Source organism: Callorhinus ursinus, unplaced genomic scaffold (assembly GCF_003265705.2).
Source record: "Callorhinus ursinus isolate GAN/ISIS: 27379988/994484 unplaced genomic scaffold, GSC_fseal_2.0 scaffold4, whole genome shotgun sequence".
Lineage (NCBI taxonomy): Eukaryota > Metazoa > Chordata > Mammalia > Carnivora > Otariidae > Callorhinus > Callorhinus ursinus.
In genome coordinates, this window is record NW_027397066.1 from 32,982,996 (window position 1) to 33,009,982 (window position 26,987).

Below are 26,987 nucleotides of genomic sequence, written 5' to 3' on the forward strand. Positions count from 1 at the left end.
GGAAGATTACAGAGAGCAGAGTGTGATCAAGAGTAGCAATTTGGCATTTAAGGTACATCAAGATAATCACTCAAAAATTCTTAAATTTCTTTTTTAAAGATTTTATTTATTTATTTGACAGAGAGAGACACAGCAAAAAAGGGAACACAAGCAGGGGGAGTGGGAGAGGGAGAAGCAGGCTCTCTGCAGAGCAGGGAGCCCAATGTGGGGCTTGATCCCAGGACTCTGGGATTGAGCCGAAGGCAGACACTTAACGACTGAGCCACCCCCGCGCCCCTTAAATTTCTTCTTTGAAATTAAAAGATATATGATCTTGAAGGAGAATGAGCATGATAAACAATCTGTTTATCCAATGTTTTAACCCAATGCTGATGTCTCACCCTTTGTTGTACTTTTCCTATTGGCTTAGAATTTAAACCAATAAGGAAGAAGAACATTTTTATAAATATTCACAAAGGAAGGCTGGCATTGTGAATGTTGAGTAAAGATTGCTTTGTTCTTCATTTGAGTCTGACTTTTAGAATTTTGTAATAATGTAGTATCAATATTTTTCTTTTATTGGTGTACTAAGCACTCGTTTTTTAAAAATTCAGGCTGGATGATGTCTTGGCTTCAAATATATTTTCCCAATGTTAAGAACACTTTATTTCTTATTGTTCACACAAGAAGTCATGAATCTTTAAAATGTTCAAAGGAAAATCAAAAATTTAAATGTATTTTTATTATCATGGTGAACATATTTCATACGAACAAAATTGATACTAATTTGCTAGATTTGTTTGAAGTTCATAATTACTAGGGTTCTTTCATTTCTAAAGTGGCATATATCACTGTTATTAGTCTCTTTTAATGGCTGTTCAGAGGCAGAGTTAATGTTAGGTTCTCAGCAATAGCTATTTATATCTTGAGATTGTGTACTTTATTAAAATTTTTGTTTTGAAATTTAATAAAAGCGTTAGTAAAGGTTTTTGTATTTTGATTTCTTAATATTGGGACTCAAGGATCTCTAATAATACAAAAAAACATACAAAAAAAAACCCTTCTTTGTATTTTTGTGTGTAGTTGGTTTCATTAGAAAATTTACCATCCTGAGGTCTCTGCTTAAATATTTCTGATTCTAAAAAAACCCCACTAGAATGTTTTCATTGAGTGTGAGTAGGTATTCCAGTTAGACCCAGATGAAGATAAAAATCCACTTGAACTTTCCCCAAATTTCCACTCAGTTTAAAGCAATTACTACATACAACACGGACAGTCTGTCTCTTGGACGCAAAGAAATACTTTGTCAGCAGGCTATTTTGTTTCTCTATGAAACACAATGAAGGTGGAATAAAAAGTAATCGCAAAGGGAGTCGAACAGAGGGAGGAAAAAAAATGGATCAGCAAAACCACCACCACCACCACCAGAAAGCAAGGGTGAAAAATTCGTGCACCTGAAAACACTGATTTCACGTCAGAACACAGAAAAAACCAACTAAAGAAAGCAGAGTTTAGGGGAAAAAATGGAGAAGGCGTAGGAGACGGGCTAAGAGTGAAGTGATCGCAAAAGAGAAGAAAACGTCGTTGCTTTTTCTTGGCATCTGTAAACCGAAGCTCTAGCCGGAGGGCAAAGGTCAGTGCCTGCAGGACCGCATGGCAAACAAACCCACGGTTTGGTGCTTCCGCAAGTGTGTTCGGACCGACGTGGGCAGCGCTGGTTAGGAGCCGACAGTCTCCGTCCCGGCCGCGGCCGCAGTCGACCCCTTTGTCTCCCGGCGGCGAGGCGGCCGGCGCGCCCGGAAACCTCCGCGGGCAGCGCCGCGCGCGCAACGGCCGGGTTCGCGCGCCCGTCGCCGTGGCCCTGCACGCCCCGCGTCTACAGCCCAGTGAGGCAATGCTGAGGCGGTCTGGCTCGCCCCGCGGTCCCTCCCAACTTGCCGCCGGGACCCGCGCCCTAGCGGGCCCGCCCCGGCTCTCATTTCCTCCCCCGCCTCGACCAGTACTGAGTACGAGCCTGTGTTTCTATTTTGTTTTTTTGGGTTGGGAGAGTGCAGAGGGCTAGAAACAGCCGTGGTTTCCCGCGCCCTTTACTTCGGCAAAAATTTGGGGCCCCTTATTGATACCGTTCACGGGCTCAAAACAGCTCCCGCCTTCCACGAAAACTCGACACACTGAGAAGGGCTTGCTCCTCCCTGTGGCCGCTCCACCAGGAAAGGGGGAAACAGGATTTCGGGGGAGCTTTTCGGCGGTGGTGGTGGAGGTGGAGGGACGGGTCCGATGCGGCAGAATCGGCCAGGCCCGGCCTCGCTCTCCTGAGGGAGCGGGAGAGGCGGGAGCGCCCGCGGGCCCGGTCTCCGGAGCCGGCCCCGCGGGGCGGGCCGACGCGCCATGGCGGAGCTCGGGGACGAACCAGAGGTCGCGGCGGGGAGCCGGCTCGTGTGGGGGAGGCGGAGGGCGGTGAGCCACCTGAACGACGTGGCAGCCATTCCCCACTTCCCGAGACCCCTCCCCATTCGGCCGCCCTCCCGCCCTCTCGCGGCTGGCTGCGGCGAGGCTGTTCTTCCCGGGCCGGACAGAGAGCGGCAGTGTCTCCCCGCCCGGCACTCGCCGCGCGTTCCCCCCCCCCCCCCCCGCCCCAGCGGCCGCCGCTGCTCGCCAGCCCAGCGCCGCGCCGGAGAGCGCAGTGGCGGCGGCGGGAAAGGGCTGCGGACCCGCGGCGCCGCGTCGCGCACTCGACGACGCGGCCCCAGCCTCGACGCCCTCCACCCGCTCTCGGAGCAGGTAAAGGCAGCGGGTGGTAGGCGGGGCGGCGGGTCCGGGAGGGAAGGGATCCCGGGGCCCCGAGCCGAAGCGAAGGGCCTGAGGCAGCGGCGGGCGGCGCTACGATCGAAGCCCAAATCCCCGAACGCGGGGGCCGGCGCGGGGCCCGCGGGCCTGGCCGCCTGGACGGAAGGGAAGTGAGGCGTCGGCGAGAGGCGGGCCCTGGCGTGCTGCCCGAGGCCGGGCGAAGGCGGGGGCCGCGGCCGCTTCCCTGACCTCCCAGTCCCGGGCGGGCCTCCGGGCCCCAGACACACCCCTCTCGACCCCCCGGAGCTGCTTCCCTGTCGGTTCCCGCCGGGACTTGACCTCGTGCCCTTCCGAGTACCTTCGGCTTTTCCCAGGCGGAGCCTTCTCGGAACTTCGGGCCACCCTCCCGAGCACGTAGTCCTAGCAAAGCCGTTTATTTACTCACTTCTTCACATCCAAACACAGCCTCTCACTCCACACGTTCGGATTTTGGATACTGTGGGGAGACATCCCGGGTCCCTGGTATTTGTGCCTCTTTGACCCTCGTCCTGCCCCCCTCCCCCACCGCAACTTTGATCCTCTCTGGGACCTTGCTTGAACCCTTCTGTCATCCGGACCTTCTCCGAGATGTTCGTTTGGAAATCCGTCTTCGATAGAGTGAGTCATCTGACCGGGGGCACAGTTTATTCCTTAGGCTCTTTTGATTAAAACAGTCGACACTACCCGCCCCCGGCTTCAGAGAGCTAGAATAATAAAGTGTAGATGCCAGATCACGCTTGGTGTGGCTTATAAAGAATCTTCCTTTTCGCGACAGCCTTTAGAACTAGGAATCTGGTATTTGTGGCAGGGACAGGTTTGTACACATTCTCGCCATGCAGTGGTTGTAATGTCTCCATAGCGCAGTTCCGGCTTGAAGGCAGGATTGGCTGGTTTTTCTACTCAACATCTTTAAGCCAATCAAGAAGCGCTGCTTGCCTGGAGACTGGTTAACTCAGAAAAGGTGGGGATTGGTTGAGCGCAGAGAAGAAAATCCTGCAGGGTGATCAACCGGGTCTCTGGGAAAACAATGACTGATGTGCAGATGCCTCTCTTCTCTCACTTTTTTTTTAATGTTATCTTTTCATCCCAGCATCAGCTTTTTCGTTCCGTTTTTATTATTTCTGTGGTTTTTCTTTCAAACACCCAGCTCTCTTTTGTAACTCGTTTGAACCATCTTCCAATTTTCAATGAAAGAATCCTTACACACTTTAAGAAATGTAAACGTCATGTGTTTTGATGCTCGGCTTGGTTCAGTTTTCTAACATTGTTCGTTTTTAAAGGTCAGAATTTAAATCAGTAATTTTTAGTTCCTATGCTAGATAGAGCCTTTATCATTTAAGTGGTTGTGCCAGGATGAGGGGGCTGCAGTGGTGGAGATGGTGGGAAGAATAGGGAAGAAATGGCTGCTCTTGTATGAGGAGCCTACAATTTTAGTTCATGAAAAAAGACTAGTATATTAATGAAAAAAAAAGTACAAAATCCCAGTGCAGAAACCCAGCATACAGTACTGACGAATGTCTGTGTACCTGTTGACTTTAATAGCTTTTAGGGGAAGAGTAAAGAGGACCAAGTGTTGGACTAAATAGAAAAAGTGGGCTTAAGTTATTACAGAAGAATATTTTTTCTTTATTGAAGTGGGTTTAGTACCTTGTACACAGTAGAGGCTAAATAAGTATCAGTGTAGGTGCGTATTTTTTTAACAATATCTGAGGATTTTCCTTTTTTTAAAATCTCCTTTTCTGTCTTCACGATTATCCATGGTTATGTGTGTCTTTTGATACGCAAAACAGTAACCATTTATTAGTCAATGTGAATTTTAGGAAACAGCTATCTTTGCCTTCCTTCCCTTCAGCTTTTTATATGCAAACTCATGTTGACAGTCTTGTGAAGAATATGTCAGGTCAAATATTGAATTTTACGGCCTAATCACCCTCATCCTTATAGTAATAAAAGTGGCCACCACATATCTGTTTATGTATGTGCATACGTATATATATAGATATATGTATATATGCGCGTGTGTGTGTGTGTATGTATGTATGCATGCCAGGCACTGTTTTAAGCACTGTACATATGCTGCTGTATTTAATTTTCACAGTTCTATGAGATTTGCACAATTATTGGTACTGTTTCACAGATGAGGAAACAGACAATATGAGAAATGTGAATAAAGTTGTCCCAACATAAGCCAACTGGTATTTAGCAGAGCCAGGATTCAGTCAATTCTGGATCTTTGTGACCCAGAACCTTACTCTTAGCATAGTCTTTTTGTGGCCCTCTGAAACAAAACCTTTGATATCAAGTAAATCATGACATTTCCAAATATCTACCATTCCTCCCATCAGTTGTAAGATGGATTATTTTATGTACCTCTACAAAAAAAAACCCCAAAAGCAAAAAAACTCCCAAGTAACTGTGATATGCCATTGATTTTAGGATGGTCCTTACTGCAGAAATGTGAAAATGTTTTAAAATTGATGAAATAAGGTATATTAGTTTGTCACATAAACATTTTTTCCTTCTGCATTACAGTTCAGTTTGCTTATGTAAAATCATATACAGATTTTTTTTTTAATCATATACAGATTTTAACATTACTCTGAATTTTGGTTTATTGAATTTACTTTTAAGTACCTTCCTACCCACTGTACTAAAGTTTTAAAATATGTCTAGGTGGGCAGACTGTTGGAAGAATCTCAGCCTTGTTCTCCAGAAACTATTTCAGTAGTACATCTAGATTCAGGTTAATTAATTTGTGCTATCCAAACTCACATAACTTTGAAAATTGAAAAAATCATTTCATTAATTTCCATGGAGGAAGAAACTAGCTATGCCAGCTAGGTTTTTATGACTATTAGTGGAATTAGTAGCAGGAAGAACCCACATGTTGCACTTGGTTGAGCACTGGCTCTGGGTGTATCAATTTTGCTAAACCTCACTAGACTGATAGTGGACACTATTTTTCTAAATATGGTTTGTTCATATCCTTTGATCATCTATTACATCTGTTTCTCTTAAAATTTTGAGAATGGTCCAAATATATGGTTATTAGTGTCTCTTTTCTTGAAAATATTTTTCTCTAGCTTGCTGTTTTACGTTTTGGTTATTTTTATTTGTCAGAAGTTCAAAATGTTCATACATGAATCCATCGTTCTTTTCCTTTGTCATTGCTTCATATTTCCAAATTAAAAAATTTCATTGTTCTACAGATGTGATAATCAGTTTTTAATAATATTTCTAAAATTAACTTTGTAATCAGAATTTAGGATAAATTCTATGCATAAATTTATAATTCTAAGGTGGTACCACCTTGTTTTACAAATTACTATTAAATGATTTTACCACCATTAAAAACTTTAATCTTCTTGTTTTGGAAAGCCTATCTTATTACATGTAAATTTTGAGATATAGTTAGGACTTTTTCCAGACTCTTGATTTCTTATAATAGTCCCTCAATCTTTTATTGAGTTTTTGTGACTGTACCATTTCATAATGCATAATATGCATTAGTTTGTTTTTCAGTGGGCTCCATGCTCAGCATGGAGCTCAGTGTGGGGCTTGAACTCACAACCCTGAGATCAAGACCTGAGCAGAGATCAGGACCTGAGCTGAGCTACCCAGGCACCCTTTCTTAATACGCAGTAGTATTTAGTAGAGGGAATTTCCCCATGTTACTTTTTTTAAGAAAAACATTTTTATATATCTTCTGTTCATTAAATTTAAGAATTACTTTGGGAAACTGACATGAATGATATTTACTTTTTTTTGTTCTGAAGCAGGGTATCTTTTTAATTAATCAATTAATTAATTTTTTAAAAGTGGAGCCCAACATAGGGCTTGAACCCACAACCCTGAGATTGAGACCTGTGCTGATACCAAGTCAAGATGCCCTGCAATACCCAAAGCAGGGCATCTTTTTTTAAAAAGAATTCTGTGTTTGAATTTTATTTCTTCTGCCTGGAGTGTTTTACTGTTTTCTCTGTCCTCCTCCCCCTAACCTTTGAACCTTTGATATATTTCCAGGATACACTTACTGCTATGCTGAGTTCCTTCTTCCCTCCCTCTAGTAACTGAGCTTCACTCAACCTTCCTTTTTTTTTTTCCTGCTAACACTGGTCCCAACCTAATTACTTTAGGTATGTAGGTATTAAATAAATATTGGCATGAATAGAGGAGATATTTTACTTTTAAAAATATTTCTGTTTACCATCTGTATTCTGGTAATTCTCTGTCTCTAACCCAAAGCTCTTTTCCTGATAAGTGGACTCATGTATCATCTATCTTCATGACATGTCCATTTGTATGCTACCATCGGTACTAAGCATATCCTAAACTATAGTCCTTAACAACTTTCTGTCTCCCATCCTCAAACCAAAAATACAGAATAGACTTTCTTTTCAGTCTTATTTCTAGGGGAAGATTAAATGAGATAATGTATGTGTGGTAATAATTTAGTAAATATTAGACATTGCTAATAATAACTTGGCAGAAACATGGGCTATTCCTTGTCCTCTCTTTTTGCTTTCACATTCTGATTGATCACTGAGCCCTGCTGGATTCTTTCTTCTTAATATTTCTTGACTCTGTGCCTTTCCCTATCCCCAAGGCTACCATCCTGCTCAAGATTAGCATCATCTCTCACCTGGATTGCTGCAATCCCTTCCTAAGTGGTTATTCCTGCTTCCAGTCTTGCCTTCTAATCCTTCCCCCTCCCCCCACTCTTAGCCAGAGTAATCTATCTGACACAGCTGAACATATAACTTCCCTGTTAAAAAACTTTTTTGTGACTTTTCATCATCTTTAGGATAAAGTCAATTTCTTAATTTGGCTTTCAGGATCCTCATGATCTGGTTTCTATTCACCTCTTCATCTTCATCCCTTCTAACTTTTTCCCTTTTCCTTTAGTGTGCTAGTCATATTCACTGGCATTTCTTCCCTAAAATGCCAGGTTTGTTAAATCTAAGCCTGAGTATAGGAGCTTCCCTCTGTCTGGAATGCCTTCTCTGGTTCCCTGCTTCCCTCCCCTTTGGTTTTGTTATCTCATACTTGTCTTTCAGGTCTCAGTCAAGATGATACCTCTATGGGGAGGCTTTTTTTGATACCTCAAGGCCTGGTTTAATGTTTGTTCCATGTCTTCCATTTGTTTCCCTAGCCAACTCTGTATTATCACATTGTTACAGTTTGCTTATCTGTCATCTCACCATGTAGTGGTTAGGGTGTAGTGAAAGAAAGAGGTGAATTGACTATCTTAAAAAATGATGTGATTTGCATGGAGGGAATTAAGTAGTTATTTTGGGGTTTACCTAGTAGGGAAGGGAGGGAGACATTATATATGTTAGGTGAAAATTTTCTTTCTTTTTTTTTTTTTGAAGATTTTATTTTTGAAAGAGAGAGGGAGATGGAGGTGTGGGGGCGGAGAGGAGAGCGCATGCATATAGGGAGAAGTAGACTCCCCACTGAGCAGGGAGCCTGATGCTGGACTCCATCCCAGGACCCTTGGATCATGACCTGAGCTGAAGAAGGATGCTTAACCGACTGAATCACCCAGGCGCCCCAGATGAAAGTTTTCTAAGTTAGGAAAGGCATACTAGGTAGGCCCTTTTATAGCATCGGTGAAATAAATCTTTACATAAAATTTCCATATATTCAGTTTCTCTGTTTGTTAGGACTTTTTGGATTGCAAGTAACAGAGATACAGTTTGAAATAGCCTATTTCAAGGGAAAAGTTACTGGCTTAATAACCATATAACAGAAATTGTATGGATAGAGATGGCCATAAAGGCTAAGGTAGGAACTTGCCCATAGGTAGGTCCTTCCTATACTTAAAATCTGTGCATACTGGTGCAATTTCTCCTATTGTAGATATGCTTCACATGGTGGGACCTGGTTCCTGCCAGCACAGGTTTATCTATTTAGAGATTTATGTACAAGATTTTAGGTAGATTTGGTCACATGTCCATCCCTTGACTGATTCCTGCAGCTGAGGAGATGAGGTGCTATGCTTAGTTTAGTTTAGATCATGTGATGTGCTTGTTTATGTGTCAGGGGTCTGTTTTCTAACAGACCAGGGGAGGAGAAGGAGTTCTGGGTGGACACAAAGAATATTCTTAACCATTCTTCTGATTATAAATTTATTTTCATAGATACTTTATTTGTGAAAAAGAGGTACTCAGTATTATGTACGTGAGTATTCCAGGTACTAAAGTGGAAAGTCTAATATTTTATTTGTTTTTTTAAAAAATTATTTATTTATTCATGAGAAATAGAGGCAGAGGCAGAGGGAGAAGCAGGCTCCCCGTGGAGCAGGGAGCCAGATGCGGGGCTTGATCCCAGAACCTTGGGATCATGACCTGAGCCGAAGGCAGATGCTTAACTGACTGAGCCACCCAGGCGCCCTGGGAAGTCTAATATTTTAAAGAACTAATTTGGCTTTTTGGTTTGTGCTGGCATGTAACAAATATTTATTGAGCTCTTGTTTGCTAAATAACACATTACCTGGGAGATGCTTATCAACTAGTAGTCTAAGCTAGTAAATACAGAGGTGCTAAGATAGAGGTGTATCTAGGGTGCAGTGGGAGCTATGTCTAAGTCAGACTTTGGGATAGCAGAAAAATCTTATGAAGGAAAGTTAATTAAGCCAAGAAATATGGGTTGGGTGGAAAGGTGTAGAGGGACTTTTGGGCAGAACATTTGTGAAGCATAGAGATGTGAAATGTCCTACTTTGTGTGGGGAAAAAAATAATTAGATACAGAAATAATAGAGAGTACCTGAGGAGGAATAGAGGGAGAGGAAGCTAGCGGTACATAAAAGACCAGATCATAGAGGTCCTTGAGTACTTTCCCTAGGAGTTGGAACTTGATCTTGAAAACTGAAGTCATTGAAGGATTTTAAGCTGGACGTCTCAGGCGTGAAGTGCCTATGTAATATCCAAGTGGTTATGACTGTCAGGCAGTTAAGTATATCAGAGTTTGGGAGAGAATTCTGGGCTGGAGTCATAGTTACAGGTATTGAAACCATGGGTCTAGATGGGCCTAGAAAAAGCTGGTGGAGCAGAAGGTTGGAGACAGAATCCAGGGGAACCGTGACATTGAAAAGACTGAGCAAAAGGGAAGAAATCAATGGAGACTGAGAAGGGGCAGCCGGAGAAAAACCAGTAGGGGGAAGATCGCTTTGGATTAAGACATCAACAGGAAGTGGGAATTCGAAACAACAAGTGTAAATTATTATTTGACAAAACAGTGTAGGGAATACTAGGAATGTGGTTAGTCTCAGTTAAGAAATCTCCTGATGCTTATCAACTCTGGGTGTATTGGGAAAATTAAATTCCTTCCTTCCTTCCTTTTTATTTTTACGTAATGTCTACACCCAAAGTGGGGCTTGAACTCAAAACCCCGAGATCAAGAGTCACATGCTCTACTGATTGAGCTAGCCAGGTGCCCCAAGAAAATCAAATTTCTAAACCGTTTTTCCAGTGCAGGAATTTGAACTTTTTAGAATTAGACTTCTTAAAGACAGAAAGGAGAGGATGGAGGCTTTTTGGTAGGTGATGGTTCATAGGAAAGAAGTGGTTGAGTAGGGGATGGATATAGTATATGTACAATCCTAGTAGATAGTAGAGTATTTTGCATATAGTTTCTGGAGCTAAAGGGATCCAGGAGATCTATTCTATCACAGGACCCAGAGTTGATAATTGATTATATAGTTGTAACTAATGTAATTCACTTCTCAGGATTTCTATTTGTGATTTTCATTTCTGTTCTATTTCTGACTCTAACTCTCTTCATTAAAAGATTTTATTTATTTTTATTTATTTGTCAGGGAGAGAGTAAGAGAGAGAGGTAGGCAGAGGGAGATGCAGGCTCCCTGCTGAGCAAGGAGCCCGATGTGGAACTTGATCCCAGGACCTCTGGGATCATGACCTAAGCTGAAGGCATCCCTGACTCCAACTTTCTTCAGTGAACATTTTCTTTCCCCGATAAATCACCTTCTCATTTTTTTCCCTTTGTAGTTTTAACCCCTTATAGGTTTTTTTTTTTAAAGATTTTATTTATTTATTTGACAGAGACACAGCGAGAGAGGGAACACGAGCAGGGGGAGTGGGAGAGGGAGAAGCAGGCTTCCCGCTGAGCAGGGAGCCTGATGTGGGGCTTGATCCCAGGACCCCGGGATCATGACCTGAGCCGAAGGCAGATGCTTAATGACTAAGCCACCCAGGCGCCCCCCTAAACCCCTTATAGTTTTATAAAAAAAATTGGTAAACATATAACATAAAATTTACTATCCTAACTATTTTTAGATGAACAGTACAGTAATGTTAACTATATGTGCATTGTTAATACAATAGATCTCTAGAACGTTTTCATCTTGTAGAACTGAAACTCTAGTCCCATCAAACAATTCTCCTTTGCTTCCTCTTCTCCAGCCCCTTGCAACCATCATGCTACTTGCTGTTTCTAAGAGTTTGACTTCTTTAGATACTTCATATAAGTGGAATCGTACAGTATTTGTATTTTTGTGACTGGATTATTTCACTTAGCATAATGTCCTCAAGGCTTATCCATGTTGTAGCATATGACAGGATTGCCTTCCTTTTTTGAGGCTGTGTATTGTTCCATCATGTGTGTTTGTGTATATACCATGTATTCTTTTTCCTCTTTTCTGTTAATGAACATTTATGTTGCATGGACATTTTTGGTTGCTTCCACTTCTTGGCTATTGTGAATAATGAACATGATTGTGCAAATATTTCTTTGGGATCTTGTTTTCATTTCTTTTTGATGTGTACCCAAAAAGTGGGATTGATGGATCATAATCTATTTTTAATTTTGGAGGAACCTCCATATTGTTTTCCATAGCAGCTGCACATTTTATTTTTATTTTTTAAAATTTTAATTCCAGTATAGTTAACATCCAGTGTGAAATTAGTTTCGGGTATATAATATAGTGACTCAGCAATTCTATATATTACTCAGCAGCTGCACATTTTACATTCCCACCAGCAGTACACAAGGGTTTCAGTTTTTTCCCATCCTTACCAACACTTGTCCCTGCCCCCTTTTTTTTTGATGGTGGCCATCCTAACAGGTGTGAGGTGATATCTCATTATGGTTTTAATTAACATTTCCTGATGATTAGTGATGTTGAACATCTTTTCATATGCTTGTAGATCATTTGTGTATCAATCAGCTATGGAGAAATGTCTATTCAAGTCCTTTGACCATTTTGAAAATTGAGGGTTTTTTTTTGTTTGTTTTGTTGACTTGTAAGAGTTATTTATATATTTTGGATATTCACACTTAGATATATGGTTTGCAAATATTTCTCCTGTTCTGTAGATTGCCTTTTTGCTCTGTTGATTGTTTTCCTTTTCTGTGCAGGAGTTTTTTTTTTAAGTTTGATGTAGGCCTGTTTATTTTTGCTTTTGTTTCCTGTGCTTTGGTGCCATAACCAAGAAGTCATTGCCAGTGCAATGTTATGAAGCTTTCTGCCATGTTTTCTTCTAAGAGTTTTATGGTTTCAGGTCTTACGTTGAGGTCTTTAACCCATTTTGAGTTAATTTTTGTATATGGTATCAGGTAAGGGTCCAGGTTCATTTTTTTGCATGTGGATATCCAGTTTTTCAAGCACCATTTGTTGAAAAGACTATCCTCTCCCCATTGTGTAGCCTTCGCATCTTTGTCAAAGATTACTTGACTGTAGGGGTGCCTGGGTGGTGCAGTTAGTTGAGTGACTGACTCTTGGTTTTGGCTTAGGTCATGATCTCAGGGTCATGAGATTGAGACCCACGTCAGACTCCATGCTCAGTGTGGAGTCTGCTTGGGATTCTTTCTGTCTTCCTCTCCCTTCCCTTTTGCCCCTTCCCCCGCTTGTGCTCGCTTGCTCTCTCTGTCTCAAATAAATAAAGATTACTTGACTGTGTATGTGAGGGTATATTTCTGGGCTCTATATTTTATTCCAGCTGTTCTTCTGTTTCTTTATGCCAGTACCATACAGTTTTGATATAGTTTTGTTAATATGTTTTGAAATCAGGAAGCAAATCAGGAAACAAAGCCTTTAGCTTTGTTTTAATTTCTCAAGGTTGTTTGGCTATTTGGGGTCCTTTTCTTCTTCTTTTTTTTTAAGAGTTTATTTATTTGAGAGAGAGTGAAAGCGATCACAGAGGGAGAGGGATCGTAAAGGGAGAGGGAGAAGCCGACTTGCTGCTGAGTGGATAGCTGTTGCAAGTGGATAGCCTGTTGCCCCAATTCAGGGTCCTTTCCTTCATTTAAAAAAATTAATTTTTTTAAAGTAGGCTCCACGCCAAATGTGGGGCTTAAACTCACAACACTGAGATCAAGAGTCATATGGTCCACTGATTGAGCCAGCCAGGAGCCCCTCCTTCAGTTTTATCCTTTAAGATTTCTTCTTTCAGGGGCACCTGGGTGGCTCAGTCAGGTGAGTGTCTGCCTTTGGCTCACATCATGATCCCAGAGTCCCCCCGGGGGGGGGGGCAGCGGGGAGTCTGCTCCCTCTGCCCCTCACCCCACTCTTGTGCTCTTTCTTTCTCTGTCTTAAATAAATAAATAAAATCTTAAGAAAAAAAGATTTCTTCTTTCATTTTCTTCCTTCCCTTTACTTATAGCATGATTGAATTTTTCTCCTCAGAACACATGGATAGATAACCAGATACAACCTTTACTCTGCTTTATGAAAACTTGGCATATTTGAATTAGAAGTTTCAAATTAAGTGTTGGTATTTGGATTAAAAAAGGATTTTACTTTGTAGACTAGACAAACAAGTTTACTTGAAGCATGGTACATTTTAAAAACTTTTACAAATGGAAAATACTTAAGCATATAGAAAAGTAGAATAGTATATTGAACCCACCTTCTAGATTCAAATAATTGTTAATTTTGCCACATTTACTTTACATAAAGTAAAACGCCATTTAAAAGTAAATTAATGGTGGCAAGTGGAATTTATTTTTTGGTTTTTGTTTATTTGAGAGAGAAAGAGTGAGCGAGAGAGAGCACAAGCCAGGGGGAGAGGCAGAAGGAGAGGGAGAGGGAGAAGCAGACTCCCCGCTGAGCAGGGAGCCTGACGTGGGGCTCAATCCCAGGACCCTGGGATCATGACCTGAGCCGAAGGCAGATGCTTAACCGACTGAACCACCCTGGAAAAACCACCCATGGTTTTTCCTTTTTGAGTGTTATACATTTATGTTATAAGTGTATATATTTTGGACTTTGCTCAATTTTGTTTAAGGGTTTAGTTTGAAATTTGCTCTTTTCAAAAAATTATAAGAAGACATATTATCTTTAGCATATATCCCAGAAAAAGGATATCCTCCGAAATAGCTGTAAAACCATGATTATTCCTAGTAAAATTATCAATAATTCCCTAATATATAATACTCATACCATAGTCCTATTTCTCCAGTTGTTCCCAAAACCTCTTTTATTGTTTTTTTTTTTAATTTAATTTTTTTAGGGAGAGAGGGGCAGAGGGAGAGGAAGAGAGAGAATCTTAAGCAGGCTCCATGCCCAGGGTGGAGTGTGACGTGGGGCTTGATCTCACAACCTTGAGAACATGACCTGAACTAAAATCAAGAGTTGGATGATTAACTGACTGAGCCACTGAGGTGCCCTTTTATTGGTTTTTTTTTTTTAAATACCAAATTCAAATCAAGAGCTACGTATTGCATTTAGTTATCTGAGTTTTTTTTTTTTTTTTTTTTTTTATAGAACTGCCTCTCTTACCTATCTCTTCACCACCCTTCCTCTCTTACTCTGTGATACAGATTTGTTAGCTCTGTTGAGAATGTCTGACATTTTTTGTATTGCTGATCGTTTACTCATGGTATAGTAGAACATTTTCCTCTATCCCCTATATTTTCTATAAACAGGGAGTTAGGGGCTGCCTAGGTAACAGTTAAGCTTCGGACTCTTGACTTGGGCTCAGGTCATGATCTCAGGGTTGTGAGATCAAACCCCGCGCTGGGCTCTGTGCTGAGCCTGGAGCCTGCTTAGAATTCTCTCTCCCTGTCCTTCTGGCCCCCCCCCGACCCAATATTTAAACTTGGAGTTATATCTAAAGGTGTTTCAGATTCAGGTTAAAGATTTTTGGAAGAGTACTAAATAAAATAAAGTGATGCTGTGTATTCATATTGTTTCATATTAAGAGCACATAATGTTTAGTTGTCCCATCATTCTGATGCTGATGCTCATCACCAGGCTGAGGTGGTGACAACCAGATTATTTTATTGAAAAGTTATCTTTTTCTTTTTGCATCTGTAAGTCATCTGTGGATGGCACTTTGGCACCGGGTAAATCTCTGTCAACCTGTTTCACCTAATGATTTTAGCCTTAATTGATGATTGCTGATTCTTGTTCAGCTACTCGTTAGAAATATTAAGATTCTGTTGTTCCTTTTACATTCCTTTTGCATAGTCATCTTCTATGAAGAAGTTTCCCTCATCAATTCAGGCTATTTTGTTATCTTGAAATAATGGCCTACCTGGAGAATAAATGCTTAGTTTGTTCCTTTAATATAACCATTTCCAGAGGGTTATAGTTACCTCCAGTGGTGGCAAATAAGGTTGGCCTTTTTTCTTTGTCTTTTTCTTTTTTTTTTACTTTTGTGCCTTTCTCTGTGGAATATCATATGTACTTACGTTATAAGTATTACATGTTTTGAACTTTGATTTCATTTAGGATTATAGTTTGATATAGATTTGCCTTTTATTATATATATAAAATGTATTTTTTTTGTAGTAAGAAGACATGTTGGATAACAGGAAGAGCTGTAGAGTTTGTAGATATCAACTGTGGCCTTAATAAGCACGTTCTTAGCATCAATGTTGGACAGATGGTAAGTATTAAAGTCATAGAGGATGAATATTTTACACATAGGTTCTCAAGCATTTTTGAGTGATTAAAAAAATCTCAGAAGGAAAATATAATCACGGATTTTGTTACTAGAATTTCTCAAAGAGCACAAGCTCTTTCTCAACTATATCGTAGTCCTGCTTCCCCCCCTTTTTTTTAATTCAGCTTGCTTTCAGATTTTTTTTTTAAAGATTTATTTATTTGTCAGAGTGAGAGAGAACGAGAGAGAGAGAGTGCACAAGCAGAGGGAGCGGCAGGCAGAGGGAGAAGTAGGCTCCCCACCAAGCAAGGAGCCCGATGTGGGACTCAATCCTAGGACCCTGGGATTGTGAGCCAAAGGCAGATGCTTAACTGACTGAGCCACCCAGGCATCCCTGCTTTTCCCCTTTAATATTTCCCCTTTAATGTTTTAGTTTCTGTTTCTAAAATGCGTCTTCATATTTTATATATTCTCCATTTGCAAATATTATTTGTGCACCTATTTTATGTATGGGACTATGGCTGTCAGATTGGAGTATATATCATAATCTATGTTATCAAGGAACATGGCTAATGGGGAAACAAACACATACAGATGAAAATATGTTGGTAAAACCAACAATGTTTTTGGTTTTAGAGCCTCAAATAACCAAGCAAGACTAGTACTGGCAGTAAGTAATGAAGGATTATAGAAAGTGTTGAAGAACTCTAAGAATTACAACTTCCTGGATTCTTTGGCTAAGATCTGTATATTATTTAGCAACTGGCTTTTTCCCTTAAGAATATGTCTCAGAGGTCTTTCTGGTTTCTGCACACATCTGGTTTCTTCATTCTGTCTTAAACTGTTTAATAGTTGCCTAGTATTCTAAAGGATGATTTTTATCATAATTTATTTAGCCATACTCTTATCCACTGATATTTAGGATGTCTTCAGTGATCAATTATAATAGTTATGTCAGATAGATACACTTTAAGATTATTGGTTACCTTAATTTGATTACATTTTCTATAAATGCTATTTTTTTTTAGTGACACACCATTTGGTACCTTGATGAGATTTAATATTTATCTTACCCTTATCACAGTGGTACACTTAAAATCATTTTGTAGGTAACTTAATCCCCAGTAAAGATGGATTGATTGGTTTTGGTAGCATTTGTTTCTGAAAGAGATGTTTCTTGATCTTGTTTGGGATGATACAATGTTTTGAGTCCCGTGACTTCCATATGTATATTCTTTAGAGAGATGCTTTTTGTTTTTCTTTTTTGATGATTTTAAGGAGCTAAAGTATTATTAATAAATTTGATTGTTAGTATCAATTTTCTTAGGCCTGTTCTTTCTAGACGGTTGATAGTGCATATATTAAATAGCATATCTTTCTTGATTGTTATAGAAATTTGTTATTCTGATATTTTTCTGTAAAGGTAAGTTATCTGAAATTAGTAGTCTTTATATAAATATAGCAGATTTATTCATAAAATGACATGGGAAATTTTTTTAGTGAGTGTTTTTTAGTGAGTGTTGATGATGTAGCTTTCAAAAGGAAGGTATTTTTTGAAGTGGTGTTTATTGGTATATTCACTTTAATGGCAGTACTGACTATTGCCATACCACTGTTAGAGTTCATGTTCACTCTACTACTTTTATAAATTTCATGTTAACCCAGAATTTTTTTTTAATGTTTAAAAGAACATATATCTTTATCTGTTAAAACAAAACAAAACAAAACAAAAAACTTGAGTTGATAAGGCCTCTGCATACCATGCTGGAATATTTTGATGGTAATCAGTGAGCAAGTATATATTGATTAGGTTCTCTATCAGGTTAAAATTAAATAATAGAGGTAGAAGAGCTTGGAAAATGTGTATATGAAATTTAAATATTCATGGACTCATTATTAACAAAAATTTATATTATTTGTTTTTAGGTTCTTCATTTGAGCCAGTTCTTTCACATTTCTCCATAATATATCAAACCTTACTTACCCATCCTTATTTCCCATATCCTTTTAGAATACACTCTCTAGGTCAGGTATGTATGTGAAGAAGCTACATAACCTTGTTTAAACTAGTGTATCAATAAGCCTCTCTTTATGGAAAAAGGAAGATGCATAAGATCAGTTGATAGAAGTTGAACATTACTCAAGTGAATAAATGGGATTGAAATAGTCTGAATATATAAAGTAAAACTGGTACTTGGGTGGTAGTGTATGTTTTTATAGCAATTCCTCATTATACTAAATATTGGTTGGACACTTAAGCTACTTACATGTTTAGATCTTTTTCCATATAAATAGACACAATGGAAAAAGGTGGAAGGGTTGTATGGTTTGCCAGCTGGAGGAAGTATAGGGGAAGTCTAAGATTCATCTTTGATAATAGTGATTGTTTTTTTCCCCCTGATTATTGAAGTATGCATATTATAGATTATTTGGAAAATGCAAAAGTAGTATATAAAAAGATTAATATGCTAAAAATAAAGTTACTTGTGGGGCACCTGGGTGGCTCAGTTGGTTAAGCGACTGCCTTGAGCTCAGGTCATGATCCTGGAATCCCGGGATCCAGTCCCACATCGGGCTCCCTGCCCAGTGGGGATTCTGCTTCTCCCTCTGACCCTCTCCCCTCTCATGCTCTGTCTCACTCTCTCTCAAATAAATAAATAAAATCTTTAAAAAAAAAACAAACAAAGTTACTTGTAATCCCGTTACCCAGAGATTTCTTTTTCAGTCTAATACTATAATCTAATCTGGTCCCATTTGGGTGTCTGTATAAATGACATTTAGTTTTGTGTTTTGCTTTATTTTCTAACATTGTCTTAAAAAAAAAAACCTCTCAATTAAATATTATCCAAAATATAGTCTTTAATGACTGTATAAAATTCCAATTTAGGAATCTAAATGGATATTGTGCTTAGTGGAGTCTAACAAATCTGGGTTCAGTCCCAGTTTTGGTACTTAAGAGCTTTAAGCTTGATACTTATCTTTTCTAGTCCTTAGTTTTCTTATTTGCAAAATAGGTATAATATTACTTACAATTTTAAGAGTTAAGTAAAATCATGATCTTAACATTCTAGCTGGCATATGTTAAGTATTTAGTAAATTATACTTAACTATCACTAGAAATTATTTTATCATTCCTTTCTCACTACTTAGGTTTTTAGTTTTTCTTTGTAAAGAATTCCTGTATTTTGAACATTTCTGTATAAATATCTATTTATATATGTAGTCTGATTATTTTTTATGATGAATTCCTAAAAGTGGAATTGTTGGATCAAAGAATAAAAGTACAGTTGACCCTTGAACAACGTAGGCTTAAACTGCCCTGGTCCATTCACGTGGAGATTTCTTATAGTACAGTACTGTAAATATATTTTCTCCTTATATTTTTCTTAATAACATTTTCTTTTCTCTAGCTTACTTTATTGTAACAAAACAGTATATAATACATTTACAAAATTTGTGTTAATTGACTTTATATTCTCAGTAAGGCTTCCAGTCAAGAATAGGCTATTAGTAGTTAAGTCAAAAGCTTTCAGTGGATTTTTGACTGGGTAGTTGGTGTTCTTGACACCTCCCCCAACATTGTTCAACGGTTAACTGTAATTTAAGATTTTAAAGAATTTTTATTTATTTATTTGACAGAGAGAGAGAGAGCATAGCAGGTGGAGTAGCAGGTAGAGGGAGAGGGAGAAGCAGGCTCCCCGCTGAGCAAGAAGCCAGATGTGGGGCTCGATCTCAGGACTCTGGGATCATGACCGGAGCCGAAGGCAGTCGCTTAATCAGCTGAGCCACCCAGGCACCCCTAATTTAAGATTTCTTGATACACAGTGCCAGTTTGCTTTCTAGAAAGGTTAATACTAGTTTATTCTCATTACAGTGTATGAGAATTCCTATTTCACTGTAGACTTGCCAACAGTGGCTGTTATTATTTTAAAAATTATTTTTTGTCTATTAGGCAACATAATAGTATTTGATGTAACAGTGATATTCTCTTTAAAAAAAAAAAAAGAGAGAGAGAGGGAGGGAGGGAGGATGGGCATGGAGCCTAATGTGGGGCTTGAACTCAGGACCCTGAGATTAAGACCTGAACTGAGATCAAGAGTCAGATGTTTAACTGACTGAGCCACCCATGCAACCCAGTAATATTTTTTTAACTTCATTTTATTAATGCGGTTAAACTTCTAAATGTTTATAGAGTATTACGATTTCTTTTTAGAATTTTATACCTAAGGCTTTCCTGTTCTTATTTCTTTTTCCTTGCCTTAATCCTTTATTTATCTAGCAGAAATGTATTGAGTGCTTACTATGTGCTAGATATTGTTTTGATATTGGTATATAGTTTTGGTACTTATTATTTAGTTTAGTGATGGCAGTGGAGGAGTGAACAGAATTGCCAAAAACCTTTGTCTTCAAAGAGTTTACTTTCTAGTGTCAGGGTATATACAGCCATTAAACAAAATAAACATTGAAATTAGAGAGTGTTGATTTCTTTGGAGGAAAAAAATAATGAAAGGGAGATGGAGAGAACATGCGTGTGTACAGTTTTGCATAGGATGGTTAGGGGAAACCTTGCTGCACAGATGCCATAAGTGAAATCTTGTAAGGAGAGAGTCAGGTAGATATCTGGGGGAAGTGCATTTCAGGATTTGATTTAGCTATAAGGGCAGTGAAACAGGAGAATACTGGGTGAATTTAAGAAAGAGCAGGAGGGAGAGTAGCAAGAAATGATTTGAAAGAGTTACTAGGGAACCAGACTGTTTCGTATCTTAACTAGGCCATTTTAAGAACTTGGGCTTTTACTCTATATGAAATGCAGAGGTGTTGGAGGCTTTAAAACAAACCTTGGACTTAGGATCTACTGATGCAGCAGAGTCCCTGTCAATATTCCATCTGGCTTCTTTGCAGAAATTGGTAAACTAATTCTAAATTTTGCATGTAAATCCAAGGGGCCCAGAATACTCAAAAGTCTTGGAAAAGAAGAGCAAAATTCAAAGGCTCACTTTTCCTGATTTTGTTTTTTAAAAGATTTTATTTGTCAGAGACAGTATAAGCAGGAGGAGCGGCAGGCAGAGGGAGAAGCAGGCTCCCCACTGAGCAAGGAGCCCGATGTGGGAGTCGATCCCACGACCTGGGATCATGACCTGAGCCAAAGGCAAATGCTTAACCGACTGAGCTACCCAGGCGTTCCTACTTTTCCTGATTTTAAAACTTAACTACAAATCAAGATGGTGTGATACTGGCATAAGAGTAGATTTATAGGGATGCCTGGGTGGCTCAGTCGGTTAAGCATCTGCCTTCGGCTCAGGTCATGATCTCAGGGTCCTGGGATCAAATCCCATATTGGACTCCCTGCTCAGTGGGGAGTCTGCTTCTCCCTCTGCCTCTGCCCCTCCTCTCCTTGTACTCTCTCTCTCTCTCAAATAAATAAATAAATAAAATCTTAAAAAGAGTAGATGTATAGATCAGTGAAATAGAATTCAGAATACAGTAATAAACCCTTACAGTTATGGTCAGTTGATTTTTGACATGGATGCCAAGACCATTCATTGGAGAAAGAATAGTTTTTTTTTTAAGATTTTTATTTATTTGAGGGAGAGAGCACGCGAACGGCAGGGTGAGGGGGATGAGTAACAGAGGGAGAGGGAGAAACAGACTCCCCGCTGAGCAGGGAGCCCGATGTGGGGCTCAGTCCCAGGACCCTGGGATCATGACCTGAGTCTAAGGCAGATGCTTAATGGACTGAGCCACCCAGGTGCCCCAAGAATAGTCTTTTCAACAGATGGTACTGGGACAACTGAATATCCACATGAAAAAAATTAACTTAGACCCCTATCTCATACCACATACAAAAATTAAGTAAAAATGGATTAAAGACCTAAACGTAAAAGCTAAAACTGTAAAACTCTTTGAGGAAAACATAGGCATAAATCTTTGTGACTTTTGTTTAAGCATTGGTTTCTTAGATAGGACACCAAAAGTGTAAGTGACAAATGAAAAATACGGATAAATTCGTCAAGATAAAAAATGTTTGTGCTTCGGGCACCTGGGTGGCTCAGATGGTTAATCGTCTGCCTTCGGCTCAGGTCATGATCCCAGGGTCCTGGGATCGAGTCCCGCATCAGGCTCCCTGCTCCCTGGGAGCCTGCTTCTCCCTCTGCCTCTCTCTCTCTGTCTCTCTCTCTCTGTCTCTCATGAATAAATAAATAAAATCTTTAAAAAAAAAAATGTTTGTGCTTCAAAGGATACCATCAAGAAAGTGAAAGGATGGGGCGCCTGGGTCCTTTCCCACAGAATGGGAGAAGATATTTAATAAAGGACTCCAGAATGCATAAAGAACTCTAAATAATATTGACAGTAAACCTGACTTTTAAAAATGGGCAAAGAATCTGAATAGATATTTCTTTAGATAAGATATACAAATGCTAATTGAGCAAATGTAATGATGGTCAACAACATTAGTCATTAGGGAAATGCAAGTCAAAACTACAATGAGAAAAAAAAACACCAACCAAAAAAATACAATGAGATACCGTTTGGATGGCCATAATCAAAAAGGTGGATAATAACAGGTGTTGGTGAGGATATAGAGAAATGGGAACCCCCATATATTGCTGGTGGAAATTGCAAATGGTGCAGCCACTTTGGATAACAGTCTGGCACTTCCATAGAAGGTTAAACATAAGAGTTATCATATGACTTGAATATATTTTGAATTTAGAATGGCAAGATTTGCTGAATGATCAGATGAAGTGTGAAGGAAAGAGGAGGCAAAAATGACTCCTAGTTTTTTGGCCTCGGCAACTAGCATTTGCCATTAGCTGAGATTGGAGGATTATAGATAGGACAGGTCTGCAATGGAAGATTGAGATCACTTTTAGACATGCCTGGTTTGATATGTCTATTAGATATACAAAGTGGAGATATTTAGTGGGTAGTTTGTGTGTCTGGGGTTAGGGAAGAGGTGCAGCTTGGAGATGTAAATTATTAGCATTTTGTTAGTGTTTAAAGCCATGAGACTAGGAGAGGTCACCAAAGAAGTAGGTAAATCAGGGAAAAGAAGAGAAGCTAGGGCTAAGCCCTGGAACAGGTCATTTTTTCCAAGTTGAATGATGAGAAAATTCTGTTAGTGGCCCTGTTCTTAAAAGAAGATAATATCCTTAGGATGTTCTTTGAGGGAGGGATTTATCAGCTGTGTAAAGGCTGCTGATAGGTCTAGACCATTAAATTTAATTTTTATTTTCTAATTGCTGGTGTAGAGAAATACAGTTTAGCAATTTTGCTAAATTATCTGGGTAATTCAAAAGATAATCTGTAGATTCTTTTGGATTTTATATGTACTCAGTTGTATTGCCTGTGAAGAATGATAGTTATATTTATTTTTTTCCAATCCTTACAACTTTTATTTCCTTTTCAAGTCTTTTTTTTTTTTTTTTAAAGATTTTATTTATTTATTTGACAGAGAGAGAGAGAGCGAGAGAGGGAACACAAGCAGGGGGAGTGGGAGAGGGAGAAGCAGGCTTCCCAGAGAGCGGGGACCCTGATGTGGGGCTCGATCCCAGGACCCTGGGATCATGACCTGAGCCGAAGGCAGACGCTTAACGACTGAGCCAATGCACTGGCTATGATCTCTGGTACAATGTAGTACTGTAGAATAGAAATGGTGATGGCAGGCATCTTATTTCTGATTACAGAGGGTAAACTTTTAGCATTTCATAATTATGTATGAAGGGTGTGTGTGTGTTTTGTACATGCCTTTATTCTCTTCTATTTCATGTAGAGTTTTTATCATGAGTGGATGTTGACTTTTTTCAAATAGTTTTTCTGTATATATTGAGTTGATTATTATGATTTTTCTTCTTATTTTGGTAATGCTGGGTATTGAATAATTTTCAAATACTAAAACAACTTTATAATCTGAAAATAAATTCAGGTAGTTGTGATACATTATTTTTATAAATGACTAATATAATTTTTATATTTTGTGTAACATCACTCATAATTTATGTATTACTACTGTAATATTTTGCTTAGGAATTTTGCATCTATTTTCATGAGTGAAATAGGCCTGTAATTTTTTTCTTTTATTTATTTATTATTTTTTAAAAATATTTTATTTATTTATTTTACAGAGAGAGAGACATCGAGAGAGGGAACACAAGCAGGGGCAGAGAGAGAGGGAGAAGCAGGCTTCCTGCTGAGCAGGGAGCCCGATGTGGGGCTCGATCCCAGGACCCTGGGATCATGACCTGAGCCGAAGGCAGATGCTTAACGACTGAGCCACCCAGGCGCCCCAATTTTTTTCTTTTAATATCCTTGGAGGGTTTTGGTATCGAGGTTAGGTGGACCTCATAAAATGAGTTGGGAAGTGTTTTCTCTTTAGTCTCTAGAAGAGTTTGTGTAAGATTGGTATTACAGATTATTTGGTGGAATTTTCTTATGAAGCCACCTTGACCCTAGGGTTTTCTTTGTGGGAAGCTTTTAAGTTATAGATCCATTTCTTTAATAGATACAGGACTATTAGATCTTGTTATGTCAGATATGGTATGATGTGTGTTTTTTAAAAATGTGCGTTACATTTAAAGCTTAAAATTTATTGGCATAAAATTGTTTATGATCTCTCTCTTTAAAATATGTCTGTGGACTTGATAATGATGTCCCATTTTTCATTTCTGATACTGGTAATTTGTACCTTCTCTCTCTCTCTTTTTAAAGATTTTATTTGTCAGAGAGAGAGAGAGAGTGTGCACACGCACAAGCAGGGGGGAGGGGCAGGCAGTGGGAGAAGCAGGCTCCCTGCTGAGCAAGGAGCCCAATGCGGGGCTTGATCCCAGGACCCTGGGATCATGACCTGAGCTGAAGGCAGCTGCTTAACCAGCTGAGCTACCCATGCGTCCATTCTCTTTTTTTGATCACTCTTGCTGGGGATTTGTTATTCTTAATGGTTTTTTTTTTTTTTTTAAGCTAGTTTAGATTTCAAAGAACCGTCTTTTGTTGTTGTTGATCCCATTTACTGTGTATTTGTTTTCTGTTTTGTATTTGCTGTTTGTTATTTCCTTTCTAGTTTCTTTGGGTTTGATTTGCTGTCCCCCCCCCAACTGCTTATTGAATATTTAGACAGTTGATTTTTCAGCCTTTCTTTTTTTCTAATATATGCATTTGTATGCATCTTTTTTAAAAATAAAGATTTTATTTATTTATTTGAGAGAGAGAATGAGCAGGGGGAAGGGGGAAAGGGAGAGGGAGAAGCAGAGTCCCCACTGAGCAGGGAGCCTGATGCTGGGACTTGATCCCAGGACTCTGGGATCATGACCTGAGCTGAAGGCAGATGTGTAACCAACTGAGCCACCCAGGCACCTGCATTTGTATGCATCTTTTTCTGTGCATGACTTTAGTTGTATTTCACAAGTTTGTATATATTTATTTGGTTAAAATATTTTCTAATATTAATTTAATTATTTTTGTTTTTTAAATTTACATTTATTTTTTAAAAAGATTTTACTTATTTAGAGAGTGTTTGTGGGGTGGAGGGAGGGGAGAAGGGAGAGGGACAGAGATGGAGCGAGAGGGACAAGCAGACCCTGAGCTAAATGTAGAGCTGAGCTAAGCACAGAGCTGGACCTGGGGCTTGATATCACATCCCTGAAATCATGACCTGAGCTGAAATCAAGAGTGGGATGCTTAATCCACTCAGCCACCCAGGCGCCCTTTAACTATTATCTTAAATTGATGTTAGCATTTCACTAAAATAGTGGAATTCTTCTTTGACTCAAGTATAGGAGTCTCTTTCTTAATTTTCAAACAACTGTGTTTTCTAGTTGTATTTTAGTTACTAATTTCTAATATAATTCCATGTATACTTGAAAATAAAGTGTATTCTGTGGTTATTTAGTCCAGTGTTGAATAGATATTAAGCCAAGTTATTTATTGATCTTCTCTGTCCTTATTGTTCAGCCTTTCTTTTTTTTCTATTGTGTTGGGGGTGCTCCTTTTTCTAATAGTTACAGGGGGAGTGATTTTACAAGTTGAATACAAGCTTAGAATTGTAGAATTGTTATATCTTCCTGGTGAATTTTATCATTGACTTTTATCATTGACGTGTACATCAATGGTGATTTAGATAAGAGCAATTTTTATTTTCTTTTGGAAAACAATTTAATATTTGACAAAGAACAACATAAATCACAGTCAGGGAAAATCAGAGCCTTTTTGGGCTTCTTTTTCACTTAGTTTAGAATGGCTTGTACTTTGAAATGAATATGGGAGAAGGTACCAGAACCTTTTGGTTGCGTAAGACACCTAAAACTTTTTTTCCCTTTTAAAAAAATTTTTTATTTTTTTATTCAGGTATAATTAACATACAGTGTTGTATTAGTTTCAGGTGTACAACATAATGATTCAATAATTCTGTGCATTTCTCAGTGCTCATCAATATAAGCATGCTCTTAATCCCCTTTATTTTACCTATCCCCTGACTTACCTCTCCTCTGGCAACCACCATTTTGTTTTCTGTATTTAAGAGTCTGGCTTTTTTACCCCCTTGGTTTATTTGTTTTGTTTCTTAAATTCCACATATGAGTGAAATCATATGATATTTGTCTTTCTCTGGCTATTTCACTTAGCATTATACCTTCTAGATCCATCTGTGTTGTTGCAAGTGGCAAAATTTCATTCTTTTTTATGGCTGAGTAATATTCCACTGTGTATGTGTGTGTGTATGTGCATATCCCACATCTTTAATCATCTATTGATGGATACTTGGGCATGGAGACTTGAATTCATGACCTTGACATCAAGACTTGAGCTGAGATCAAGAGTCAGACACTTAACGAACTAAGCCATCCAAGCGCCCTTATGTCTTGGCTATTGTAAATAATGCTTTAATAAACATAGGGGTTCATGTATCTTTTTGAATCAGTGTTTTCATTTTCTTTGGGTAAATACCCAGTAGTGGAATTATTGGATCATATGGTAATTCTATTTTTAATTTTTTGAGGAACCTCCAAATAGCTCAGTACCCAAAAAACAAATGATCTGATTAAAAATGGGCGGAGGACCTGAATAGATATTTTTCTAAAGAAGACATACAGATAGGCAACAGACAAATGAAAAGGTGCTCAACATCATTAATCTTTGGGGAAATGCAAATTAAAACCACAACAAGATACATTTTACACCTGTCAGAATTGCTGAAATCAAAAAAATAATAAGTCTTGATGAGGATTTGGAGAAAAAGGAACCCTTGTGCACTGTTGGTAGATAAGAGCAATTTTAGAGTAGTTGTAGAAACGGTGGATGCAAAACCCTCTTTATGAAAGAATGGGAGGAGAAAAATTGAAA

The 26,987-nt window shown here is 39.0% G+C and overlaps 1 protein-coding gene across 13 annotated transcripts in view; it reads left to right on the plus strand.

Annotated features, from left to right (window-relative positions):
• The first annotated feature begins 2,608 nt into the window (after nt 1–2,608).
• N4BP2 (NEDD4 binding protein 2) overlaps nt 2,609–26,987 on the plus strand; it is a 124,196-nt gene continuing 99,817 nt past the window's right edge. For 5 of the 13 annotated variants that reach the window (XR_012377888.1, XR_003211261.2, XM_073891555.1 and 2 more), the window contains exons 1-2: nt 2,609–2,760; nt 15,560–15,656. The gene's annotated coding sequence lies outside the window, so the exon portion shown is untranslated. Of the gene's footprint in view, nt 2,761–3,231; nt 3,424–15,559; nt 15,657–26,987 lie in introns of all 13 variants that reach the window. The other 8 variants (XR_012377889.1, XM_025887085.2, XM_025887082.2 and 5 more) reach the window with 4 other exon arrangements.